The sequence below is a fragment of the Myiozetetes cayanensis genome, unplaced genomic scaffold (assembly GCF_022539395.1).
Source record: "Myiozetetes cayanensis isolate MyiCay16 unplaced genomic scaffold, myiCay2020 scf2-11, whole genome shotgun sequence".
Classification (NCBI taxonomy): Eukaryota; Metazoa; Chordata; class Aves; order Passeriformes; family Tyrannidae; genus Myiozetetes; species Myiozetetes cayanensis.
Genome location: NW_026087411.1, coordinates 35,476,888 through 35,501,153, shown reverse-complemented (window position 1 = coordinate 35,501,153; position 24,266 = coordinate 35,476,888). Strand labels below are relative to the sequence as shown.

Below are 24,266 nucleotides of genomic sequence, written 5' to 3'. Positions count from 1 at the left end.
TTCCCAAGAGATGGAGTGCAGCCCTTTTTTATATCTGCGTGGTATTCTGATGGACTAAGTTATTGTTGAGATCATGAACCTCCTATAAAAAAAAAAAAAAATTGAAAGAGGGGAAGGCAACACCAAACCATAATGAAATAATAATATTGTATCTCAGGCTCTCAAAGACTTGTACCATTACTTATCTTCTTAGATTGATGAGTTTATTACTATGGTTTTTTGGTGCTCTAATAGGTTGCCATGTACTGGGACTTAATAGCTGCATATTATACATGTGTGTTTCTATATTTTGTGTATTAGTATATGATATTTAACTACAGATCTAGCTGAGTAGAAAATTTATTGAGCAGAAAGACCAGTCAAAATCAGGACTCTTTCTAATTGACAGGTCAATAATACAGCTCTGCTTCTATCTGGCAAGATAAGTTTTCCCAGCCTCATTCTGGTTTTCTGTTGTGCAGTGTGTAGTAGATGGATTTGAATCACAAGTTTGGCTGATGTACAGTATGGAATGAAGCACAAGATACATGTCTGTTTAAATTCTCCTAAACTTGGTGCAGAAAATAATGCTGACTGCAGTAAAACAGGATGAGTAGTTTTTTAAATAGACTTTAGAGGATTTGTCAATCCCAAATGGAGAATTTCCTCTGGCTTTTGAGCTGATAGAACACTTCAGTCACAACTGAGTTTCTCCAGTGCAGTGGTTCAAAGGCATCCATACTACAATTAGTCTGTGTTATTACTTGTAAACTTTACATGTGAATTAATTCAGAAAGCCTTCTGATGGAGTCCTGGTTTTTCATCATTGGTCTGTATCTGAGTCATGCACAATATTTGATACCTGCTGTTGTTCTGCAGAATTAGCAAGACTTACTTTTGCAAAGAGTCCATACTTCTTTCTGTGGTTCCAAAGTTGCCAGTTTTACTTCAAATTGCACTTTGACTATTCACATGAAAGGTTTGGGTTGTAATTGAGGTTTTTGTGAGTTAGTGGCTATTCACCACCATTTGGCTCTGAGTGGAAGTGGGCAAGTGAGAAGTTTTCAGTGGCAGAATTTGTCAGGTGAAGTGCAGCCCAGGACCAAGGCCTTTGCATGCCAGCACTTGACCTCATGCTGGACTTAGATGCTTGGAATGACATTCACACAGGGCTATTAACTCATGCTTACCTTCTTCTGAAATCTTCTTTTTGAATTGGCATCACTGAGAAAATTGTTATCTTCTTTCTTACTTGTGTTCAGATTTCCACTGCAATGCCTCCTAACCCACAGCCATCACTGAGCTTTTAAACTCATCTCATTACAATAATGTTTCTCCTTTCGGTTGTGTTTGCCATTAAAAATGAGTATTTGCTGACACTTACACAACATTCAAAGCTGAGGTTCACTGGTGTGAGCTATGAACACTTGCTGTCTATCATACACAGCAGGGCATTAATTAGAGGGAAATGACAGACTCCTTAACAATGTTGTTATACTTTGAAGGCCCAGCTTAATGTTATCTAGTGTCTTACATGAGATTGTTGTGTTCATAATAGGGCAGGTTAGGAGAATAAAAAATACAGCTCATTGAAATTGTTTATGGAAGTTTGTACACAATGTCATGTTCTTTCTTGCTTCATTAGTACTGGTTGAGTTGATTCCTGCTTTGTTTTACCTTTTCATGCCTCTCAGGCAGACTCCATCATGTTGGCTGATGTATTTCATTATTTGCATCTCATGCTAAATACTTTCTATGGAAAACAGCGTCCTATTATGGTGTGCACTGTATACACAACAGAAAGGAGTGCTCTCTGCTCTTAAATGATAGCAGCAACACTCAAACTAATCAGAATGTCTGAGGGTGTTGCTCTGAGTATTATTCTCTTGCTTGTGACATGGGAGTACTGATTAGTCATGTTACACTAGTAGTTACTCACCCTGACAGTTTTTCTGGATTATAAAGCTAACACTTCTATGTTGCAGAATGCTGTGTAGCCCCAGAAATGGGGTTGCCAAACCTAGAATATGGTACCTCCCTATGCTTCAAGAGTGTGCAAGAGGATCTGTAGAAGGATTTTAGGGCTGAGGCAATGAGATGGAAATTAAAGTTTCACAGACTTGCCATGTAATTTTCTGCAAATTCCACTGCCTGACTTTGACTGCCTGAAATACCACAAGAAAAGGACCTGTTATATAAGGGCCACAGGAAACTTTAGCTGTTTTATGTTTTCTTCAGAAATCTTTGGGGCAAATTACTTGCAAAACTTCTATGTGCTGTGGTTAAACAGTATTATCACTCTAACTTATCACCACAATTGCAATAGCATAAACGGATTTGATGATTAAGTTACCATGAATAATTTGACAAGGTAATAAAAAAAATTAATTCTAAGCTGTAAACTGTAAACACAGCTGTTTATTCTGGTTTTATTGTAGAAATAAATGAGGGATAAAATGCTGTTATATTGATATGAACTTCCCTCAAGTCTCTGAACTTTCAACTGGTAAGGCACTGGAGAGGAAGAAAATGTTTCTTCAAACATTTTTACTCCTTTTTCTTTTCCTCTAGGCAGCTGTTTTCATTACCATAGGGAATTCTGCTCTGCAAGGGTTATTTACCACCTGGATCATTATAGTACTGTAACTTTTAGGATGTTTCTACCCAGAGGCAGGAGGAGGCAACTTTGGTAAATGGCCTATAATTCTAGTTCTTGCATCTTTCACCCTACCCTTTACTTAATGCTCTCTTCTGTAGACACAGGTGGGGAGAAGCTTTTGGCCTGAGAAACCCAAAGTCATGAAATGCTCTCACAGGTTGTTATTTTGCTTTCAGATTAGCTAACACTGTCAACACAATCAAATCCTTGTGTTTGTGGTGGCAGCATTTTTCTAAGGATTGTTTTTCAGTAGTGAGTGTGTGTGGCTACAGCTCTGATCCCACAGGCAATTGAACTGGCAGGGTAATTCTGTGCCCATGTGACTGGAAACGTTGGTAATGGTTCCTGGGTGTAGGCAAGTGCAATGGCCAACTTGACATGCCAGCAAGCACTTTTTTATGGCCTTCCTTCTTCCCTCCTCTGGTGCCCAGAAGTTACACAGCATGGCGTGCTTCTCTTGTAGCATTCCACAATTTTTGCTAGATTTTCTGGCTGTAATGTATGGGCTTCCCCACTAAGCACTGGGAGGCTGATCTATGTCCACGTATGTGTGCCAATTTAATACCCTATGTTCAGATGCAACAGAGTGTTCTGGCATCTCTTTTGTCATTTGGTATGTCAATAAGGTATCTGATGTATGTGTTACTGCTACGATGCTAATGCACAGCCCTCTCTCCTCCTTCTCGCTTCTCTGAGCACCAGTGCATGGCATTTCAGCTGAATTCTGTGCTCATAGGAGTGTGACTCTTCAGTCTTTTAAAATCCATGGTAGGATTTTAGGTAGGTGTGTGGAAATCCTTGATTTGTGAATCAGAACACTTTGTCTAGACTCAGGCACAGCTTGGTTCTTAATTCTCTGTGGTCATTTGGGCTGGAACAAGATGAGTGCAAAAGGGTGGAAACGGTTATTTCATATTTTGCCTAACACAGCCTGGTCCTAATGAAAATGTGTAATGTTCAAGGCAGTAGGGAGCACAGGGTGCTCTCAAGTCCATTCTGTCATCAATGGCATCATATAATCAGATTAGATTTTAATACTTGGACTTGCTGGATTTGCTGTTATTTTCTTTCAAATGCCTATAAAATAGAGCCCCCCCCCCTTTTTTTTTTTTTTTTTTTTTTGTCCTGAAATCAGTGCTGTGCTGAGCTTAACACCTAGCCCACTGTTCGAGTAGGATCTGCAGAAATTATTAAGGCTTAAAAGTAAGTTCCGCTTGAATGAGGATTTAGTCCGGTGGATATAGCCTTAAAAGAAATACTTTGGAGGAAAGGGCACGGATGGGTTGCCTTTGCCCAAGGTTTTTGAAAAACTATTTTGCATGCAATACTTTATCTGTGTTGAAAACAGCTTTAAGTGTTTTACTGCTGTTGTGGTGCGGGTAGTAGTGGAGGGGAATTACGCAAATGGATAGAAGTGAGTTTTGACTTGACTTGCTGTGAATCACTTATCAGGTGTTGAGTGAGGGAGTAAATATTAACACCTTTCAGGACACTAAGCACCTATAAACTCTACAGTAAATTCCTGTAAGGGTACTTGGCATGGAGAGAGCAGAAGCAATTTGTTTGAAGGGTGGGCATGCATTTGAAAAGAGTTTGTTGATTTGAGAGGTAATTCCTAATTGGGCGCAATGATGAGCTAAATTTCTAATTCAAATGCAGCTGTATGTTAGTAATAATACTGAACAAATGCTGTTTTCTGGATGTTTGAAAGGAGTAGGTGATCAAATTGCATATGTATCGCCCTTCCGATCTAGCAAGACCCTCAGTGGTGAGCTGATCCTAACTTGAAGGTAAGCCCCGAATGATAGACTTGCTTCTGCCTCTAGCAGGATGGTGATGAGGGCAAAAACAAGGGGAAAACCCTTGTGGGTTGAGATAGAGACAGTTTAAGAAGAGAAAAAAGGATCCCCCTGCCCCTTACCTGCACCCTGAAAAACAAGTGATGTAAAACCAGTCACTTGCCACCAGCAGATCACTGCCCAGCTACTTTAGGAAACCTTCCTTCCCTGGTCTTACTGCTGAGCATGATGTTATATGTTCTGGAACATCCTTTTGGTTAGTTAGGGTGAGCTGTCCTGGGACTATGTCCCTTCCCAACCTCTTGTCCACCCTAAGCCTGCACACTGGGATGGCAGAGTGAGAAACAGGGAATACCTTGGGACTGCACAAAACTAGCAGAAACGTTGGGGTGTTATCGACACTGTTGTGGTCAACCATCTAAAACACAGATAGGCTGCTGTGAAGAAAATTATCTCCACCCTAGCTAAATCCAGTACACCCTGCCAGCTGACAGGTTGAACACTGGTTTTCAGAACACAGTAATGTGATGGTTTAGCCAAAGCCTCTTTTGAGAAGGACTTCAACAGTCAAGATTGCTAACCTGTCCACAACAACGTGCTGTTAAAAACTCAATTCTCCCTTTTGTTCGGAAGATTGTTTTTGTTTGTTTTTATTGAAGTTACCGAAAACAAAGAGGAAATTATACAAAATGCCTAAACAGATGTAGGGGATGGAGAGAAAAGGATGCAAGGCTCTATATGTTGTGCGAATAGTTTACTGGGCTTTTTGTTGTTGTTTGTTGTTTGGTTTTTTTTTTTTGGTAAGGTTTTTTATTTGAGGCTACTTGTAGGTACAGATTGTGGATACCCGATTTGTACAGAAACTAAAGGTAGAAGCGCATCTCCCATAACTATTATCTCCCCTTTTAAATACTAGTTTGTGACTTAGCCTTTACTTTTCCTTGTTTTAAGTCCTGTAATTAAAGTAGCTCCCATCACATTTCTAACCCTGCTATTGAATGGCAGCTGAAGAACTTGGTACAGGAAGGTATCTTGATCTGTCCACCTGCTCAGGTAGCACTACTTGTTTAAAAAAATTGGAGGCACAATTTTATTTTTATTGCCAAAGCTATGTGAACAAGTAGAAGTAAAAAAACAAGGCCAAAGTCCATATTCAGTTAACTTACTTATCCCAAGCTGCTGAAAGCATCTATTTTGGGTGAAGTTCTAGATCAACTCTCACTCTAGTCCTAAGCTTGAAAAATATCTGAATAACAAAATTATAATTGCTATTCTTCCCCATGACAGAGAGCTAGCTGCAATTATATAGAAAATACTGAGTGTGCCTGTGGGCTTTTTTGGCATGTAAAATAAACCTAAAGTGTGGCCTGCCTTTAAAAACATCAAGTGCTGTTGCTGGAGAGCCTATATTCTTTAGAATGAGCAAGAGGGCGTAGGAAAGGAAGAAAAGGGTCAAATTGCCTACAGCAAGTCTTGTGCTTTAGGTAGTGATGGACTGGCAGGTTGTCAAAACACAGACGGATGCTTCTGCAATGTATGAACAACATGGCATGAGAATGAATGAGCAGTGTTCTACTTTACCAGCCTCCTTCCACCCCTGTCGAGTTATTAGCTGCATTGCATAATTTGTGCGTGTGAAACATTTTATAAAGTCAATACGGTGCTTGTCAAACTACCTGTCATTATCCCCCTTGTAAGGCAGTTCCTCTGTCTGCTCCTGCTTTGGTCTGTTCCCTTCCCTTAGGGAGGTACAGCAGAGCTAACTTGGATTTCAGTTTCAGCGGCTGCCTAAAATTGTCCCTTCTGAAAGGCATTGTTCGACTCTTGATGGGAGCGTTGTTTGTAGATAGATCTATTGGTAAGCTAAGACTTAGGCACTTTCAGGCCAGCAAGAGAAAGCTGGTCACATTTTCTTTACTTGAATGACTCTATTAACTTTATTGAGTTAATTGAGTGCTGACAGGAGAGATGAATCTCTCCCTGGGTTTTGTACATCCCTTTTAATTTTGTTGTTTATTTTTCTATCTTTAATTTTTCTCAGTTCTCTTACAAAAGTGCTGTATATTTTTGCTTAAAACATGTATATTTTATGCTTTGGACAGTTTTACTTAGAAATCCTAATGAATGGGTTTTGGTTTTTTTGTTTAAAGTATTTAAACTCATGCTTACAAAGACTTGTAAGAACAAAGCAGTTCATCACTGTTAACAATTTATAAGACCAGATTTTTATCTCGGGAAATCAACAAGTGACAGTTGAGGAAAACTCCCCACATTCTTTCATGTGTCAGAATATATCCATGTGGAGTGAATGGGTGACAAAGCCTGGGAAGTTTCACTGCTGAAGAGAAAGTTAGATGCAGAAGATAAGTTTTCAGTTAACGTTTGCTGAGTGTTCTAGGACTTCACTTAAAGTTGTATTGTAAAAAATAGGAGATACAGCAACACACACAAACAGAGTGTAGTAAAAACTTAAATCCCAAATAAATGTTCACCAGATTTTCCTTATTACCTCTGTCTTTCCATTCTGACAGGTTTTAGGGAGCCTAAAATGCCACAGGCACTGGAGAATAGTCCCTGTCAGCAATGTGGGCAAGGTACCAAGTGTGCCATGTATATGCAGGAGATGGTGAAGTACCCAGCTGTTCTCATTTGAGTTTGTGCTCATTTCTGTCGTGGCTGCTTCTGCCTAAGTGGGCATAGCTCCCTGCGAAAACAAGGTTGGAGGTGTGCTCCAACTGAGGAGATTCTGACATTGCAGTGTTAAAAGTCACAGAAATAATTGGGCTGCCAGCAACTCTGTGCCTGTAAGACAGATGGGTGCCAGCAACAGGCAAGGAGGAGGTAGGAAGTGAAGGTGTGTGTAAGGTCAGAGGGAGGGATAGGCTATGGGAATCTTCAGGGAGGATGAAGGGACTGATGGAATTGTAATACAGGTTGTCTGGAAATGTGAACCATAGAACCAGGATATGTGTGGGAAAAAACAGTGGGTTTGGATGCAGATTGTGGGAGAGGAGACAGTTGACATCCAGCTGCTGTAAGATGTTTTCAGCCGTAGGTTCTATGTGGTGGTCTCTGCCCAGATTGCTGTGTCCCAGACTGAGCTCTGGCTCTGTTTGCTGTAGGTAAAAATAGAGGAGCACTGTTTGTTGCACAGCCTCCATAGTTATCAAGGAAAAAAGTATTTTATCTTGTTGTGTGACATTTCTGTGTTGGTGTGGTACAGCTCCAGAACTCTCCTATAGACAGTATGGTTTTCCTGGCAGTCTGTGATACCATTCTATGTTGGAGCATGCAGTGAGAGACTATTTTTGGCCAGTGATAAAATGACAATGATTACGCATAATTACTGAAAACAATTTTGAATTTTATTAATGAGATACTCCCAACAAGAACTTGTAGACTATTGTCTCAGTTAACAGCCAATTCCTAAGAGTTAAATGTTGTGTAATTTATGTTTATTTCCTCTACTGATATTGCAATGACACTTGCTGTCCGTAATTATCCATCCTCCAGATACAAGTTGTTGCTTTTGGGTTGCTATTTCCCTTAAAAGAAGTGAAAATAAACACACAATTTAGAGTCCTATTGATTAGTCTCATCCAGGGTATAAGCAGAGTTTTTACCATGCATCTGTTCTTCTACATTTTGGGAAGGCTAGCTGCAGGCACTAAGAATAATTCTAATAAAAATTTAAGTGCTAAGGCTGATCACAGGGAAGCGTTTTCTTTAAATGGCATGAAATGGTGCTATGAATCTTTCCTGTCTTAGTTCTTCAAGGGTTTCTATTTTGTGCTCTCATTAGGACTGTTTAAAGAAAAATAATCGAAGAATGAGCAGTAAAGAAAATGAAGGGAACAAATGTTAGCAGAGAGAAAAAAATCTAAGTTGTCCTGTCAATTTATGGTGTGGTTTGCCTCTCTCCTGGGAGGGACAAGCAAGTAGGAGTGACAGGTACAGTGAAGTGGTTGTGGGAATTCTTGATCTGGTAATTTGTATATGAAGTAAAGTCAAGAACATGTAACTCCCACAATTCTGTTCAGGAATAAAAGATTTTGTTGTGTGTCCTGCATGTAATGAACAATTTCTTCCCAAACTTTGATGTTACTCTTCAGGGTGAGTAGAGGGGTAACTGCTGCTGATTCTTCACATGTGCCAGGATTTTGGGTAGTAGGGCTCATTGGCACTCCACATCCCTCTTTTTCTTCCCTTCAATCTTCCGTGCAGTGAAATTATGGATGTACTGTCCTCAACATAGCTTGGTCCTAATTAGTATGAGAAAGTTCCTTGGTGATACTGAAATCAGCTCAGCTGAGTGTGTACTCCGATGAGCTAGTCCTGCTTTGGGAAGGAAGATGGATCTGAGGCTTCTTGAGATCCCTTTCAGTCTGAGGGGTTCTGTGATCGTATTCTGTGATTTATGCCTGTTTTACCACCCTGTTCTAGCCATACTGAATCCAATGTGAGAAACAGGTTTTACTGCCGGGTTATATGTAATGCTTACTTTCTTCAGTAGCAAGTTTATTTTAGGTTGAAGCTGTAGTAGTCATCTGGGATCAAAACATTAGGAAAAGTGGTTCTCCTCCAACAGAACAATAGAGAAGGCTTTTATGTACATAATTTCTTCTCACAAATATTACAGGTTTGAGGAAATACAGTCTGTTGCAGGAAAATGGAAGGAAGGTGAACTATTCCACTCTTTTTTGGTTTGTTCATCAACGCTCTTTGTTTCAGGATCGAGAGAACACAGAGGTAAACTCAATGCTTTGGGTTAACTCTCTCCCCACTTGTGACAGGTTTAATAGAAATGCATATGATTGATTTCTAGTTTGGTTTTGGTCTCCCTTCCATCAATTGCTGATGTACCTGGGGAGGTATTACTGCTCGTTTCCTTCAGGTGGTGTTAAGTGTTGTAGAATATTTTATCTGACTGTGGGGGAGGAGGAAGAGAAATTTCAATCAAGCAATTAATTTTTCTTTTGTGAAATCCTAATGCTGACAGATACCTATCCATTGATAGAGGAACTCCATCCACAGGCTTGATATTACCCTCTACAGGGGAAGAGCATGCAGGAAACTTCTGACATGAATCTGTCTCAGTTGCTAAACCTTCTTCAGATTTTTGTGTATCTTGGTAACTAAAGTTGTGTATACTTCTATGAAAAACATACCTGTCTAAATACTACCAGAGGGAATAGTATATGGAATAATCCAATTACTTGCTTAATCAAACAAGTGGTTATATTCAAATATAGTTTTTCAGAGGGCATACTGTAATCTTCTCATTCCCTGACCTCTTTGGGAACTGATATCTTAGTTGCCGTGGAATTCACAATTTGGGTCGTATAGGCTGAGGAAAAAGAACTGAAGACAGTCTTCCTTACTTTCTTCAACGATGTACAAATGGGATGTGTCACTGTACAGTTCTGGTGAACATCACAGTCTGGTAGACAGTTGAATTTCTTGCTTACATGATGAATTACAGGAATGTTTCCACAGATGCTACCTGATGCAATTAAGAATGGAAGCTACATCTCTCTCCCCTTTCTTTTCACTCTTCATTTGCTGTTGCTAGCTTTGCTTTTGTGCTGACTTGCTCAGGAGGAGCAGAAATGCGGGATTCAGAAATGTGTTGCTCAAAATAAAAGCATTCAGTGTAATCATTACATCTTTGAAGTTGATGATAAAAGACTGGTTTTGACTTTCTTTTGCTTGTGAATGTATGAATAAATTTGTTGGTGCACTTCTCATTAGGGAAGTCTCCCAGCAGTGAGTCTAACAACTACTACCTTCTCCTTGAAACAGGACCTCAAGAGTGCACCTTGAATGAAAAAAATATTGTTCTTGTAGGGGACTGAACTGGTGGAAAGAATGGAGTGAAGCACAGAAAGCTTGTAAGAGATTAGTTAATCAAACTTTGGACTTAATAATTTAATCATAGTTTCCTTCAGGTTTTTAAGAAAGCTGCAGTAACCATTAAAATGAAGAATTTCTTTCAACTTTGCAGGTAGAAGCACTGGAAATACTTTAGTTGGTTTGGTCAGTTTTGAAAAAACAATGCTATTAAACAGGTTTGTAATCAAACAGGCCTGCAAAAAGTAATCATTGGGTAAGAAATAATGGCCTCTTTGAAGCACAGGGAATATCTAATTAATCCCTGAAGCTATGGGTGGGCTAGAACACACCTGCTGTGATGTCTGGAAGATGACACCTTAGGTGTAAATGGGCAGGAGAGCAGGAGTATTAATCCTTTATTAAAAAAAGTTAAAACAAAATAAAACAAAAATTCATAGAAAAAAGACCACAGACAAAATACAAACCATAGTATTTATTTTTCTCCAAGTTCATTGTAGAATTTTCCATTCATGTTTCTTTTGTAAGGGTCTGTCTGTATCAGTTTTTGAGGAGACAATCAGTGCCAAATGCTAACAATCACAGCGTAAATATCTGTCTATCAAGCAGGCCTTGGATTATTCTTATTAACAGCCATTAATGAGTGTACACAGTAAGCATGCAGTCATTGTACTTGCAAGGTGAAAATGGTAGTTTTACCTTAGCCTAGTACAAGGCACCTCTCTGATGCACTTACCTGTAGTGGGAAGTGTGAGTCGGAGCCTTCCAATTTGGAGTAGTTCTGACTCCTAGAGATACGTATGCTTGCCTTACACCCCCCCTTTCCACCCCTCAAAGTCTTTATTAAAAGCATCCTCACAAGGCCTGCAGGGCTTGTATCACGTAGGAGTTAACTGATGTATAAAACACGAGTCTATGCATTTCCACAGAAAATCTTAGCTTTTCTGTTCCAAAAAATAACTTTTAGTCATCCACTGTAATGTCTTCTTGCCAAAGTTGAAAAGTATTGCACTATTAAAAATAGAAACATCTTATTTGCAAGATAATTTCAGCTGTGCTTGTGCTTGGATGTGAATGTGAGGTGAATCAGAAATATGAGGAATTAAGTTTCTTTTGGGCAGGTATGTAACTACTCATTCTGTGGTGCACACATTACTTTTTTTCTGTCTCTGTGTGTAGTTAAAACAGTTCCTTGGGTATTTGGATTTGTAAATTAAGCCAGTCCTAGGGATGGTATGAATTTTAAGTGAAGTAGGAAGGTGAAAAAAGGAACTGGGATTCAGGGGAATATATTTTCCTTAATCTTTGTACTGTCTCACACATACACTTCTGACAAACAAGATTTCCCCCCACATAGTCCTGATGTACTGTTTTGTTTGGGAGAAAAATTGATGGCTTGTTTACAAGTATTAGTGTCCTGATATTTATTTTAATTTTAAAATAGTTACATGCTCTACAAAGTTTAAAAAGGTTGGCACTGAGTAGGAGGTACAGCATCTGAAAACAAAAATCCAGCCCTGGATAGAGGCCCCATCAACATCTGCCATTCCAAGAGTGGACTGGTCCCAAGAACTGAAGAAGTTGTAGCATAAGTGATAGGACACCACCCATGGCCTGCAGATACTGTGTCTGAGCACTGTAAAAGTGTTTAATTTCTAAAAGCTTTAGTTACACTTGTTTTTTTACTGTATAGTCTATATTTTTCCCTTACTTTATAAACTATTGAGGTGTGGTTTTCTTCAGTCTGCAGGTTCAGTGAAGGATTGGGATTACTATCATGAAGTAATGTGTTCCTTTCTTAAAATCTTGAATTGGCAGATCTTCAGGAGACTAAATCTATAGTGAAATTGATAGTTTGTCAATCACTTCTCCCTTTACTTATTGACATAGCATTACCTATTTTTCTTCTAGCTATGAGGTTACATGCAGAGTACATTTTCCTCCCTTGTTCCTCTGATTTGCTGCTCCAAGGAAGGCATGGGACCTTGAAAAAGGGATTTGATTACATGAGTGAAGGAGAATCTGACCTTCAGATGTTTCACCCTCCACAACTGAGGGAGGGGAGATAACAGTTTAAGCATCTACTTGAGGGAAGAGAAATGTGCAAATCTTGCTTAGGGAGGCAAAACTCTTGTGCTCAATTACTGTTTTATCTGAACGAAGCTTGATGGTTTTGTCCCTGCTGTTTCATTCAGGAACAGTAACTGATGTGGCAGACAGAGTAATAGGAAAGAAATCCTTACAAAAGCTTTCCAGAAGCTGACATTTCATTCTGGGACTTTTTTGTCTGGTAGCAGCTGGTTTGCCAGCTTGCAATCTTGAGATCTGGGTGTCGCAGCACTTTCTTCTTTCCAAAACCCATCCTTTTATTCTACCTCATCTCCTCTAGCAGGTGATGTGTATCTTTACTTACAGGGGTGCTTATGGTTGCTGCTAATGGCTGAGGAGTGAGACGTTTCTGGGGTGCTAGCTGTTATCTAGACACAGGTGATGCTTGGAATGAAACTTTTTGACGTCAACTTCAAGTGGTCCTTAATCTCTGTGAGGTAATCCTCTTTGTCTCAGGTCACTATTGTTCATGTGAAAATGAACACGTGAAAGATGGTTTTGCAGGCATACTTTTATGTGCCCTTCAGAGCTGTTGTGATGCCAGTTTCAACCACTTCATGATAGTCAAAATCTAAGTGTCTCTTGAGACCCTCGTGGTTTCAAAAGTGTCATGGAACTCTTTATGTCTGAGTATTTCTGTTCTGCCTGAGAGCACCTCTCTCAACATGTGTTTGGGCCTAGCCTGTTAATCTAGTTGTCAGTACGAGGATCAGCTATTATTAAATTTCTCAAATTTATAATCAAGTTTTATAATAAACCATGACTCAGAACTTAGGTTATTGTTACCATTGCCTGTCAGAGCAATTTCCAAACTTGAGCCTATCAAATATTATGCTTCTCAGACATCAGCTTGAAGAATAACATCAAACCAGCAGGATAAGAGTGCTAGGAAGTGTTAGACTCTTTCTTCTTGAAATACTGCAAGACTACTGCTCAACACTTATAACTCTTCTTGAATCTGAGGGCTTCCTTTTCCATTTACTGGATCAGTCACTTTTAGTTGGAGAAAAAATGAAATGTTTTTATTTGGAAACAGAGAAATGCTGTTGCATGTTAGCCCTGGCCTTTAAGGTGCCTGTAATACTTCTCTGGACTGTAAAGTTCCACAAAATCTGCAAGTGCAGACAGTCTTTCATAAAATCACTGTTAAAAATATCATGAAGTACTGGACTGTGAGTAAAACCTTCTAGTGCCATGCTTCACACTTTCCTAGCTTGATAGTGAATGACCAAGAGTGATTGATCAAAAAAAATTTTTTTTCAGCCAGCTGTGTTCTTCTGTAGCTGTAATTGGATATAAACCATACTTCCATAGTCCACAAATGAAATATATGGTATAACTCAATTATATTCAGACAGTTGAGTGTTACATCTACTCCTTCTCTGCCATAATTTAAGTCACATATTGACTTGACAGTATTTGCTTTCTGTTGACTGTTGTTATTCCCTACATGATTCTAGGTTAAGTTTTCTTCTTTCCCTTGAGCGTTGTTAAGGGTATCAAAGCTATATGGACCATGCTGTCTCATCTCTTCCTTTCTACAGCAAGTGGTTCAGTTTGTCCTCTCAGGATTTTCTCTGTTCTTGATGAATTCTTAGAAACTAGTTTATTTCTTTAAGTGTTCTTGGTACCTCTCTTTAAACTATGCCAGCCTAAATATATACCCTGTACTTACCTATATTAATCTCTTTCTAATTTTTTTCCTAATTTACAATCTTAGTTTTTAATTTTTATTAAATATAATGTGAAGCTAAAGGTTAAAGTAATTGTCTGTGCTGTGTCATCAATATTTCTCCACATTGACAGTTAACAGAACACTTTCCTACAGTAATGGATTTGTCTATTCTGCTTCCTTTCACTTTTAATTATTAGTGTAACCTCCTTATTGTAATTTTTTATTTCCCTTGGTAGTTGCAACTTATAAGCAGCCTGTGCACTAGGCTTTCTGACTTTTGCATCTCTCTGTTTGTACTCTTTATACTCAGCCTTAACAATGTATCTTTGTTTGCGTTTTTGTACCACTCCTTTTTTGACTTTTAAGATCCTGAAAGGGCTCTTGATGAAACCTTATTGAGCTCCTGTTATATATCTTGACTTTCATCCCAGAAGAACATTTTGCCATTGAGTTTTTTTAATGCTACTCTCCTATAGAAAAGAGCAGCTTTTCATTTTTCCTCTCTGAGTTGCTTCCTATGGGATCACAAACTCCCTCACCTCTTCCCCCCCTCCCTATTCATACTCATTGTTGCAGAATCACTTCAATCTAAAATGCCTTTTATGCTTAGTCTGGCAACTAGAGGCATTTGTTGCAAAGGGGGTTACAAATGTGATCACTAATTTTGATATAATTGACAAACTAGGGTGACTAGAGGCTGAAGGAAACTTGAGCCCAGGAGGGTTTATGTTACTCAAAATCAGATTAAGTATCTAGAAGGGGACAAACTCTCATGCATCAGGGGACAAACGAACTCCTAAATGAATTGGTATAGAAGAGATAGATGGACCATTGCTATGATCAGATACAGCTGTTCCTGTGCTTTGCTGATAACGTGAGGGGTGACAGATTGGTGTATGGTCTGTCAGAAAGAGGGGAGAAAACAATTTCTTCTTCCACTGTCTGTCAACATGTGCGTATTTTGGGGATAAGGATTAAATAATCATAATACACATCAGCATTGCCACTGGCCGTGATAGGGAATTATTTAGGTATATGAGCTGTGTATGGGATCAGATACCAGTACCTCTAACGGTGGTGTCCATGGAGAGGAATTTCTTTCAAGGTTGGTGGAATTACTTTAAATCTACCCTTGTAACAATTCATTTGCTTGGAAACGAAATACATACAGCTGTATCTAGAAAATACATGTGTGAGGACAGATAACTGAAGATGCAGTAATTTTCATGTTGCCGATGTTCTGTGTTTGCCAGCAGGATTGGCTTCACGCTTATTGTCCATTCTGTGATATATGTGTCACAAATACCTGTAGGCACATGCTACTTCAGCACAGACCTGAGCTTCCTCAGTTGTTCCTGTGTCTGTGTTTGACAAGCATATGGCAAATAAGGATGGCAGCTTCAGCTATGGTGTTGCTCTGAAGTTCATGATTTTATCAAACTTTTTTCTGCTGAAAAAAAGTACCAGCTGTCCTTCAGCTGCTTATTGGTTTGTTGTTTTGATGGATTTTTTTAAACTGTTTAAATCATGTTCCCAAATAATTTTTTTTTTGTGGGAGGTTTATTTATTTATTTATTTATTTATTTATTTATTTATTTATTTTTTAAATTTGTCACTTGGTATAAAGTACATCACAAACTTTGGAAACTAGGAAATCGCTTTCCACAGAAATACTTTTTTGTTTTTGTTTTGTGATTTCTGATTGATCTCTTTATCAAAGAAAAATGGTTTTCCCATGTTAAACACATTGCTGTGGATGAGGGAGTGTTATGGGTCTTAAGCATGGTCTACTGTGAGGAAGACAGACCACCCATTTTCAAAACATTCCAGAGAACAAAAGATGTTCATACTGATGGATCATGTGTTCTCTCATTGTAACACCAAACTGTTAAGTAGAACTGTCCCTCAAGGCAAAGCATTTCATTTATTATCCTTTGAATGAGTATCATGTTTATTAAGATGTCTAAGTGGCTAAATCCAGATTGTACCGCAGGCAAGGAAAATTGATTTATCACAGTGCTTTCTTATTGGATGTTTTATATTTAGTGTTAGTGCCTTTAGTTTTAGGCTCAGGAGGATATTTTCAAATACCAAGTCCTGCTCCAGAATAAGCAATTTATTGTTTTTAAACTCTTCCACTCTAGAAGTTGTGGTGTTGCCCGAAAAGACAGTCTGACAACGGTTGCTTGCAGGAGTGAGCAAGGCACATGAGCAGCACGTGCACACCTGTCTTCATTGGAGCTCTTATACTGACTAAGGAAAAAACTTGACACTCTGATGCAGACACTGGATCGTCTTTTAGGGAATGAAAATAGATGTAGTCATGCTGAACTCAGTTTATGTAATCTCAGTGGGGGTCATCTGGTCGACATGGACTGTCATTGGAAGAAATGACATTAGCTTTCCTGTCTGAAACTGTTTCCCTGAGTGGTCAGAAGAGATGAGAGGGGGGAAGGGGTAAACTAAAGACAGCAAAGAAAGGAATTCTGTAAGGCATGGAAGTGTTTGAGAAACTATGTGCTTGTGAGTTATGTGGAGGTGGGAGGCAAAAATGTTCTCAGTGTTTGCATTTACGTCTATACATGGGATCTTGATCTGGCAGAAGGGACTAAAGCTCAGGGGCACACAAGAATTAGTGATAACAGTTAAAAATCAAAAGAAAGTAAAATCCCAGCACCAGATGGTCTAACCTTGTGCAGTGCTACTCAGTCATCTTGTGGGGACACATGGTGCTGATTAAGCTTAAAACTGCAAATAATGATATAAATTAGCTGGCTAGTTGTAGACTGTTTATGATTCCTAGCTTAGCAAGATTTTGTTACCTCATCTGAAAAACATCAGCTCAGACAATCATGTCTAAAGCTTTCAGGAAAGGGTTTAAGGAAAGCCAGTGGTATCACTGCTAATGATTTCTTCTCCCCATTCCCAGATGCTTCCAATCTTCCCCATTTTCTCTTTCCTTTAAAAGAGGAGAATTACTCACTGTTACATATACTGTAGCTCTTGGCATGCTGGAACTGCTCATGGGTTTTCATTCTGTCTGTAGACTGGGTCTTTGTCCTTTGCACTCTTTGAGTTTGGTTTGGACATGGCTTTGTGATCGAGCTATGCCACTGAGGTTGAGTAGTAAAACCTCCTCTGACAGACTGTGAAGCTGAGAAAGCCACAGTGATGTTGAGCATCATTTCTTCCATCTGTGAAAAGCTGAAGAAAAGGTGGAATGAAATATTACTTGTCTTGTTTCACAAGGATTGTGAGCTGCCCAAGGAAGGGGGGTGATCTTTAGCTGAGTACTTGAACAGTACGTAGCACACCCGCCTCCTAAGTTAGCAATTTCTCTAAACCATAGTACAACTGATGATGATAGTTTGTATCCCTTGGTTCTAGAATAGCAACAAGGACTATCTACTGAGGGATGAGATTTAGAAATTCCTGTTTTCCGATGACTAATAGAGCCGCCTCAAATATTGTTGTAAGATCTTTCTAAAACTTGAACTGAAGTCGACACTATAGCTGTCCCACGTGCTGTGTGTTGGAGTCTGTTAATTCTCACCTGTATGTGCTGGGTATCTTGCTGTGCAATCCTCCTAGACACCTGAGCAAACAGAGATAAAGCCTGAATCATCTGACTGACCAGGAATATGTCCACAGCAATTGTGTGGAAATCAGGAACACACTGGTTAGAGAATGCTAGTAGGCTACAGCTTTGTTTCCCATTCAAGATGTTTCTCTGTAGCACATGTGTGTTTTATCTTTCTCATTTGTACCTTTTAGGAGAGAGGGAGAGGGGGAGAGCAGTAATCTGCAGAGCCTTCCAATCCAATTTATTTTTTCTCCTCCCCTTTTGAAAGTCTTGTTTCCCCACTAGATGCAGACCACAGCCTTGTGTTCTAAGTACAAAATAGACTGTAGTCAATTCTGCCATCTGCTGATGATCTCTTCTGGCTGCTTACCAGCATGCTTATGATGTGTGGTTAAATCCAAATTGGTTGAGGACATTAGTAGGATTTGGCCTGTGCTAGAGGTAAAGAGAGGTAAAATATGTCCTGGCTTTTGATAAAACAATTATTTTTGTGCTACTAGAATTATTCTTCATGCTCTAAATCAGCATTCACAGGCAAGAACTATATATGTTTCTCTTACAGCTTTATTAACTATGTCATATTAATCTCTTAATTAATGCTGATTGCAAAAAAAGTAGAAGCTAGCCAGTATTTTGAATTTGAATGTCCTCGATTGCTGGGGAATATAGGCAGTAAGAGGGGAATTTCACTAGTAAGGGAGTTAAACTTTGCCTGTGTTGGTACTGGGGCATACCACACTTGCTTCTGTTGTAGTTTGGGCACAGCTAAAATGTCAACGATGTATTACTTATCTCCTGCTGATTTGTCGAGGGGACCTTCCAGAAATAGGGGATCTCACAGTGTTCATGGTTTTTTGGGAAAAATTACAGAAGAGAGTGGAAATGTATCTGGCTGTTGATTTTTATCTGCATTCCTAGTACTTGCCTTGCCCTGGGTCCCCAGTGATTTTTTTGAGTGTATCCCAGCATCAAAAGCTGCCTCTTGGGCTGATTTCTTCCTAACCATCGCACCACAAAGGCGACAAAAATGAGAGCAAACCTACCACAAGCCTGCAGCAGATAACTTACAGAACACGCTGTAGAGTTACAACACTAAAACAATCTCTGAAGATATACCTCCTTTATTTATTCTTTTATTAATTTTTCCTGTAAAAGAAACTGTTACTGTGGCTGCAGCAGTCAGGATGTAACTGCTCTAGACAGGCTGGTCACTGGAGAAGGGGGAAAATGACATCTGATATATTGCACATCAGGCTGCATTTTAAGTGTTTTGTGTCTCCCTCAAGAATATACAGTTAGTTGTTTAGAGCAGAAATTCTAGCTGGGCTGTGTTTCTGGTGTAACACGGCTTATGTGGTACTTCTAATGCTATATTCTAACTCCTTTTTAGTGGCTGAATATGTATAGAACATAGAGTTAGCAAAGGAATGATTTTAGAACACATGTATGCTGGCAAGGGTATGAAAATGATTTCAAGTAAATGGGAAGTATGGTAATATTTTAATAAACTGTACCCAGTCTTGTCTGTTTTGCTGCCATGTTATTCTTTCAAGTATTGCTGATATCTGCAGATAGCACCTTTTCTCGGGACAGGTGTAGCTTAGAGATTCTTCTCAGTTCTTTTCCTGTCTTTTTTTCCACATTGCTGTTTCCCAGCAGAGGCACCTGGAAACTCAATGACACACCTGAACATTTTCTTTCCTCTGGATTCCTCTTTAAGTTGTACTATGGCTTGGCCTCAATTTCTACTGGGCATGCCTTAGGTAAAGCTACCAAAAATAAGTGTAAAAGCAGAAAGAAGGCTATAGAAAGATATGAGCAGGTGTCAGATAATGACAAAATAATTGGATATTTTAGCCTCCAATCCTGGAAGTGCTTAAGTGTCTGCTTTATTTTATGCACCATGACTAACTGTATGAAAAGCAGTGGGACTGCAGAGACCCTAATGCTGTGCAAGGGAGTGATGTTACATAGCTTCATCCTGCAGTATAACTTTGATCTGTTAAATGGCATTTACTTTACAAAACGGCTCTCCACCTTCTTGCATCACACTATGCTGATACCTTTGTGTTTTAACTGAAATTCAGAAAGCACCTGGTGGTTGAGGAAGTACCTACCAAGAGGGAGAGCATTTTTCACCCACTGTGGTTTTCCAAATACCTTTTGTGCTTATTGCTTTTCAGTTCTAGATACTCCCTCTCTTCCTGCTCCTTGACTGGAGAAGGAGAAAGTTACCCATTTATTAACAACGTTTCACATTCTCAGTCAAAAAGACCAGTTGTAAGTAGGGGTGAGGGAAGGGAGGGGAGAGAGTGAGTGGGTATGAACTGAAGAGGTTCTTGGACTCTGCAGTAATTCAAGTTCTGGCTTGGATTACTGCCAGCCACTGGGGGTTACAGTGCAGTGGGAGGAGGAAAGGGGTAGGTATAGGGATTTATTTAGCAGTTAATTCAAGTGGTTTGTAAGCTTTTGAATGGTGAGCAATCAGCCCAGTAGGGGAGCTCTTCCACTGTGTCTTGTGATGTGTGCTTGCTATGAAGTGTTTATAACAGAATGAAAGCATGTTGTGTTAAAACACTGACTACTTAACAAGCAGCATGCCTCTTGGCTAATCTAACAGACATCCTGTGTTTGGTTGGAGAAGTATAAGAGGTCAGCATGGCCTTTTTTAAATGATGTTGTTTAAATTCTTGTTGACCTCCACCCTCTTATAAAATAACTGAAAAGTCAAACTCAGAAATTCAGCAGCTTTTCTTAAAACTATAAGTGGTTCACTGACACAGCCATTGAGAAAGAGGGAATCAGTGTCTCCCTGCCATGCCTGAATGCCAGTCAGTGTGCATATGTTCTTACTTGAGAAAGGGTCTAAATGCAATAGATGATGTACACAAAGTGATTGAGTGCACCCTCAGCAAATTTGCAGATGACACCAAACTGAGTGGTGTGGTTGACACACCTGAAGGATGGCATGCCATCCGGAGGGAGCTGGACAAGCTCAAGAAGTGGGGCCATGGGAATTTCATGTGGTTTAACAAGAGCAAGTGCAAGGGGCTATACCTGGGTCATAGCAGGTTGGGGGTTGTCAATACAACACCTGTTGTCAATACAGGCTGGGGGTTGAACAGACTGAGAGCTGCCCTGGTGAGAAGGACTTGGGGGTGCTGGTGGATGAGAGTCTGGACATGTCCCAGCACTGTGCACTTGCAGCTCAGAAAGCCGATTGTGTCCTGGGCTGCTTCCAAAGCAATGTGGGCCACAGATCAAGGGAGGGGATTCTCCCCCTCTGCTCTGCTTTTGTGAGACCCCTGGAGTGCTGCATCCAGCTCTGGGGTCCCCAGCACAGGAAGGACATCAGCCTGTTGGAGTGAGTCCAGAGGAGGGCCAACAATGTGACTGGAGGAATGAGGCACCTCTGTGATGAGGAAAGGCTGAGAGAATTGTGATTGTTCACCCTGGAAAAGAGAAGGCTTAGGAGTCACCTAATTACAGCCTTTCAGTACTTGAAGAGAGCCTGCAAGAAAGATAGAGAGAGTCTATTTACGAGAGCATGTAGTGACAGAACAAGGGGTAATGGATTTAAACTGAAACAGTGTAGGTTAAATTAGATATTAGGAAAAAATTCTGCACTGTGAGTGTGGTGAGGCACTGGAACAGGTTGCCGAGAGAAGCTGTGGATGCCCCATGCCTGAAAGTGTTCAAGGCAAGCTTGGATGGGTCTTCAAGCAATCTGGTCTAGTGGAAACTGTTCCTGTCCATGGTAGGGTGCTTGGAACTAGATAATCTTTAAGGTCCCCTCCAACCGAAACCATTCTGTGATACTTTTAAAGTGGCCTTTAAATAGCTGGGATTTGTAACTTTTGTTTATTTCTGTTTCCAGTACAAATGTTCAAGTTTGCCCTATTCTCTTCTGTGTCTGTACTCTTCGTTTGTGTCAGGAATATTAAGCTTATGATCTGTCTTATCAAAGCCAAGCTTAGAAATGCATGATCTGGGATGGCAAGAGGATGTATTAACTGAAGGTAATAAATCTTAGCTAAAGGGCCTTTATCTAAAATTTCAGTTGTATGGTTGTGTTAAATGAATGGAAATAAAATACTTGTAAAGTACTCTGACATAAAACATTATCTTTTCTTGACAGACTGTCTATGGCTGTCAGGATAGGTGGTGGCAAGATGCCTTTGGGATACAGGAGACTTGCAATGTGCTCTGTGAGCTATTTTAGTGTCAGAGTGAGTACGTGAGGTGCTATGTAATCCTATATCCCCAAAGGTGGTTGATATATAAGTTTGGAAAGACAGAGTAACAGGAGGAGTTCTCTAAGAACTTAAAAAGTACAGCACTTGATGTGAATATAGAGGTGAAAAATAGCATATGGATTTTTGCTGATTGTTTGTTTTGTCCAGCTACATTTTGTGAACTCCTTCCTGCTATAAGCAAGCTGTGCAAAGGAAAGAGTAGTGGTCAACCCATCATGAATCTCCTGTGCTCAAATGGGGAGTTTAAAAATATTTTTCTAGGCTTTCCTTCTGTTGGCTGTAGGCACAAAGCAATTCTTTAGCTGTAAGACTGGTGTTTAAGGACTGTGGAGAGGAAAGGGGCAGAGTTCCTGGGGAAAAGGAAAGATCTGTTTCTGCAGAGGAGCTGACCCAGTGCAAGCTGGTCTTACAGCAGTGCAGCTGCCAAGACTTGCGTGTGTTGTGAGGGAGGAAAGAGAGGGTGGTGTCTCCTGGCTCAAGATGGCAGATTTCTCTTCTGCTGTGGGAACTGGCTGGCAAGTTCTGAAGAAGTGCAAGTGCCTGCCCACAGGGGCATTCTCTGTTCTGAGACCAGAATCTCTGTTACCTGGTACAGGTAAGAATTAATTGTACTTGTCCCAAATCTTTAGAAAGAGCTGCTAGTGCTTCAGTGAATGTTGTGTGAAACCTGCTTTGGTTTAGATCAGATATATAAGGGAATGACTTTCTCTTGCAGTCCTTTATTTTGTTCCCCATGCAGCAAATGTTATGTTTCTACTAAACGCTAACAGCTACTGATAATAGACAGGTATCAAGCCTTCCACTGGTTCCCGTGCAATGTGAAGGTGTGTTCAAGGCTGCCACACCAAAACACCAACTATATAGCAAACTACTTACCTCCTTCCAGCTGTGTTTTTTTTAAAGAATATCTGGTTTTGCCTTCAGGATATGCTTCCATCATATTGAATTGAAAGTTTTATAGAACTTTAAAAGAGAAAAAAAAGTCTGTTTCAATACAGCTTTCCAAACAGTAGGTACCAAGCCCACTCCACCTTCTTTTATCTGTAATACTCAAATACCTTCTGCAAGTCATTGGTACCACTCATGTCTTTGTACTCTTTAACCTCTGGAGAGGTTACTATTAAAAGTCTTTTCAGTAAACATGGCAGCAGCTGTGAAAGTATGTTTTCCTTACAGGTAAATGAATGTTTACCTGCAAGAAAGTCAGTCCAGCATTTTGGGGCCAGAAGAGTCCTGGGTGTGAATAGTAAGAGTAGTGAAATATGCAGCCAATCTCTGAAATAATTCCAGATCAAGGCTGAACATATCGAACACAACAGTGTTTGTGTTGGAGCTGGATCAAAGCTCTCTTTTCTTCTGTTTTAAATAGCTGAAGAATAAACAGGTTAGTGATTAGAGATTAACATTCATTTTAGTAATTTCAGGTCTGCTTGATTAGGAGTGGGCTTCTTTCCAGGCTTCACCTGTTTCATGTTAGGCTACCAAACTGCAGGGTGTGCAAGTTCTGCAACTGAGTTTTCAGAAGAAAGAGACAGTGTTCAGCTAACACAGTTCTGGAGATCCACTTGCAGGAAAATATGCTTTAAAATAAGCCAAGGTACTTCAAAACTTACAGCTGATCTTTTGCTGTACTGAAGAGATGGCTCTGTCTTTTTATTTCTTGGTTCTTTGTTGATCCAAGATATTTGACTACATAGTGATTTACTTTCTGTAACAACCTTTACTAGGAAAGTTTCCTGACAGAGTTTTTTAGAAATAGAAATAAATGAGAAACTACTTGCCACTCATTTACTATCTACATGCTGAGGAACTTGAATAGGTGGTAGTAAAAGCCTTGCATGGTCTGTATTGACTAGCATGTTATGCTGTGTGTCTTTTCCTGTATTCTTCCTCCTGCTACAGAACAAATGGTAATGGCACACATTTGTGTCCAGAACACGGTGCAAAATGTTTTCCTGTGTGGAAAAACCTCCACTTTCCTGAGGAGTGGAGGCTTCCACATCTGACACTGCCAGCGAGCAGGTATTCCCGTGTTTATTATCTATCTTATCTGAGGTATTTGTGCAGGGCAGTTGTGCAGTGCAGCCTCCCACTGCCGAGGCTCAGGATGAGCCTGTTGGTAGAACGGATGCTGTGAAAGTTTGGTAGTGCCTATAGCTCACCTATCACACACACACAGAGAACATTCTGGGTTGGTGTGCATGATGCCACACAGAGTCAGGATCAAAAGTGGGACTAGGAGCTGGGCTAATGTATGAAACCCGCAGTGGTCCTCGAGGTAAAGCTTTGTGTATCGAGTTTTGTTTGCCTGTTCGTAAGGAATGGAAATAGGACGTGGTAGTTTAAACTGCACACA

The 24,266-nt window shown here is 39.9% G+C and overlaps 1 protein-coding gene across 2 annotated transcripts in view; it reads left to right on the top strand.

The window, feature by feature from the left end:
* KIF26B (kinesin family member 26B) overlaps positions 1 to 24,266 on the top strand; it is a 283,959-nt gene that overhangs the window by 24,278 nt on the left and 235,415 nt on the right. Inside the window, exon 1 of one of the 2 annotated variants that reach the window (XM_050315250.1) lies at positions 22,394 to 22,505. The exons of the other annotated variant lie outside the window; for it this stretch is intronic. The gene's annotated coding sequence lies outside the window, so the exon portion shown is untranslated. Of the gene's footprint in view, positions 1 to 22,393; positions 22,506 to 24,266 lie in introns of those variants that run through there. 2 annotated transcript variants of the gene reach the window in all.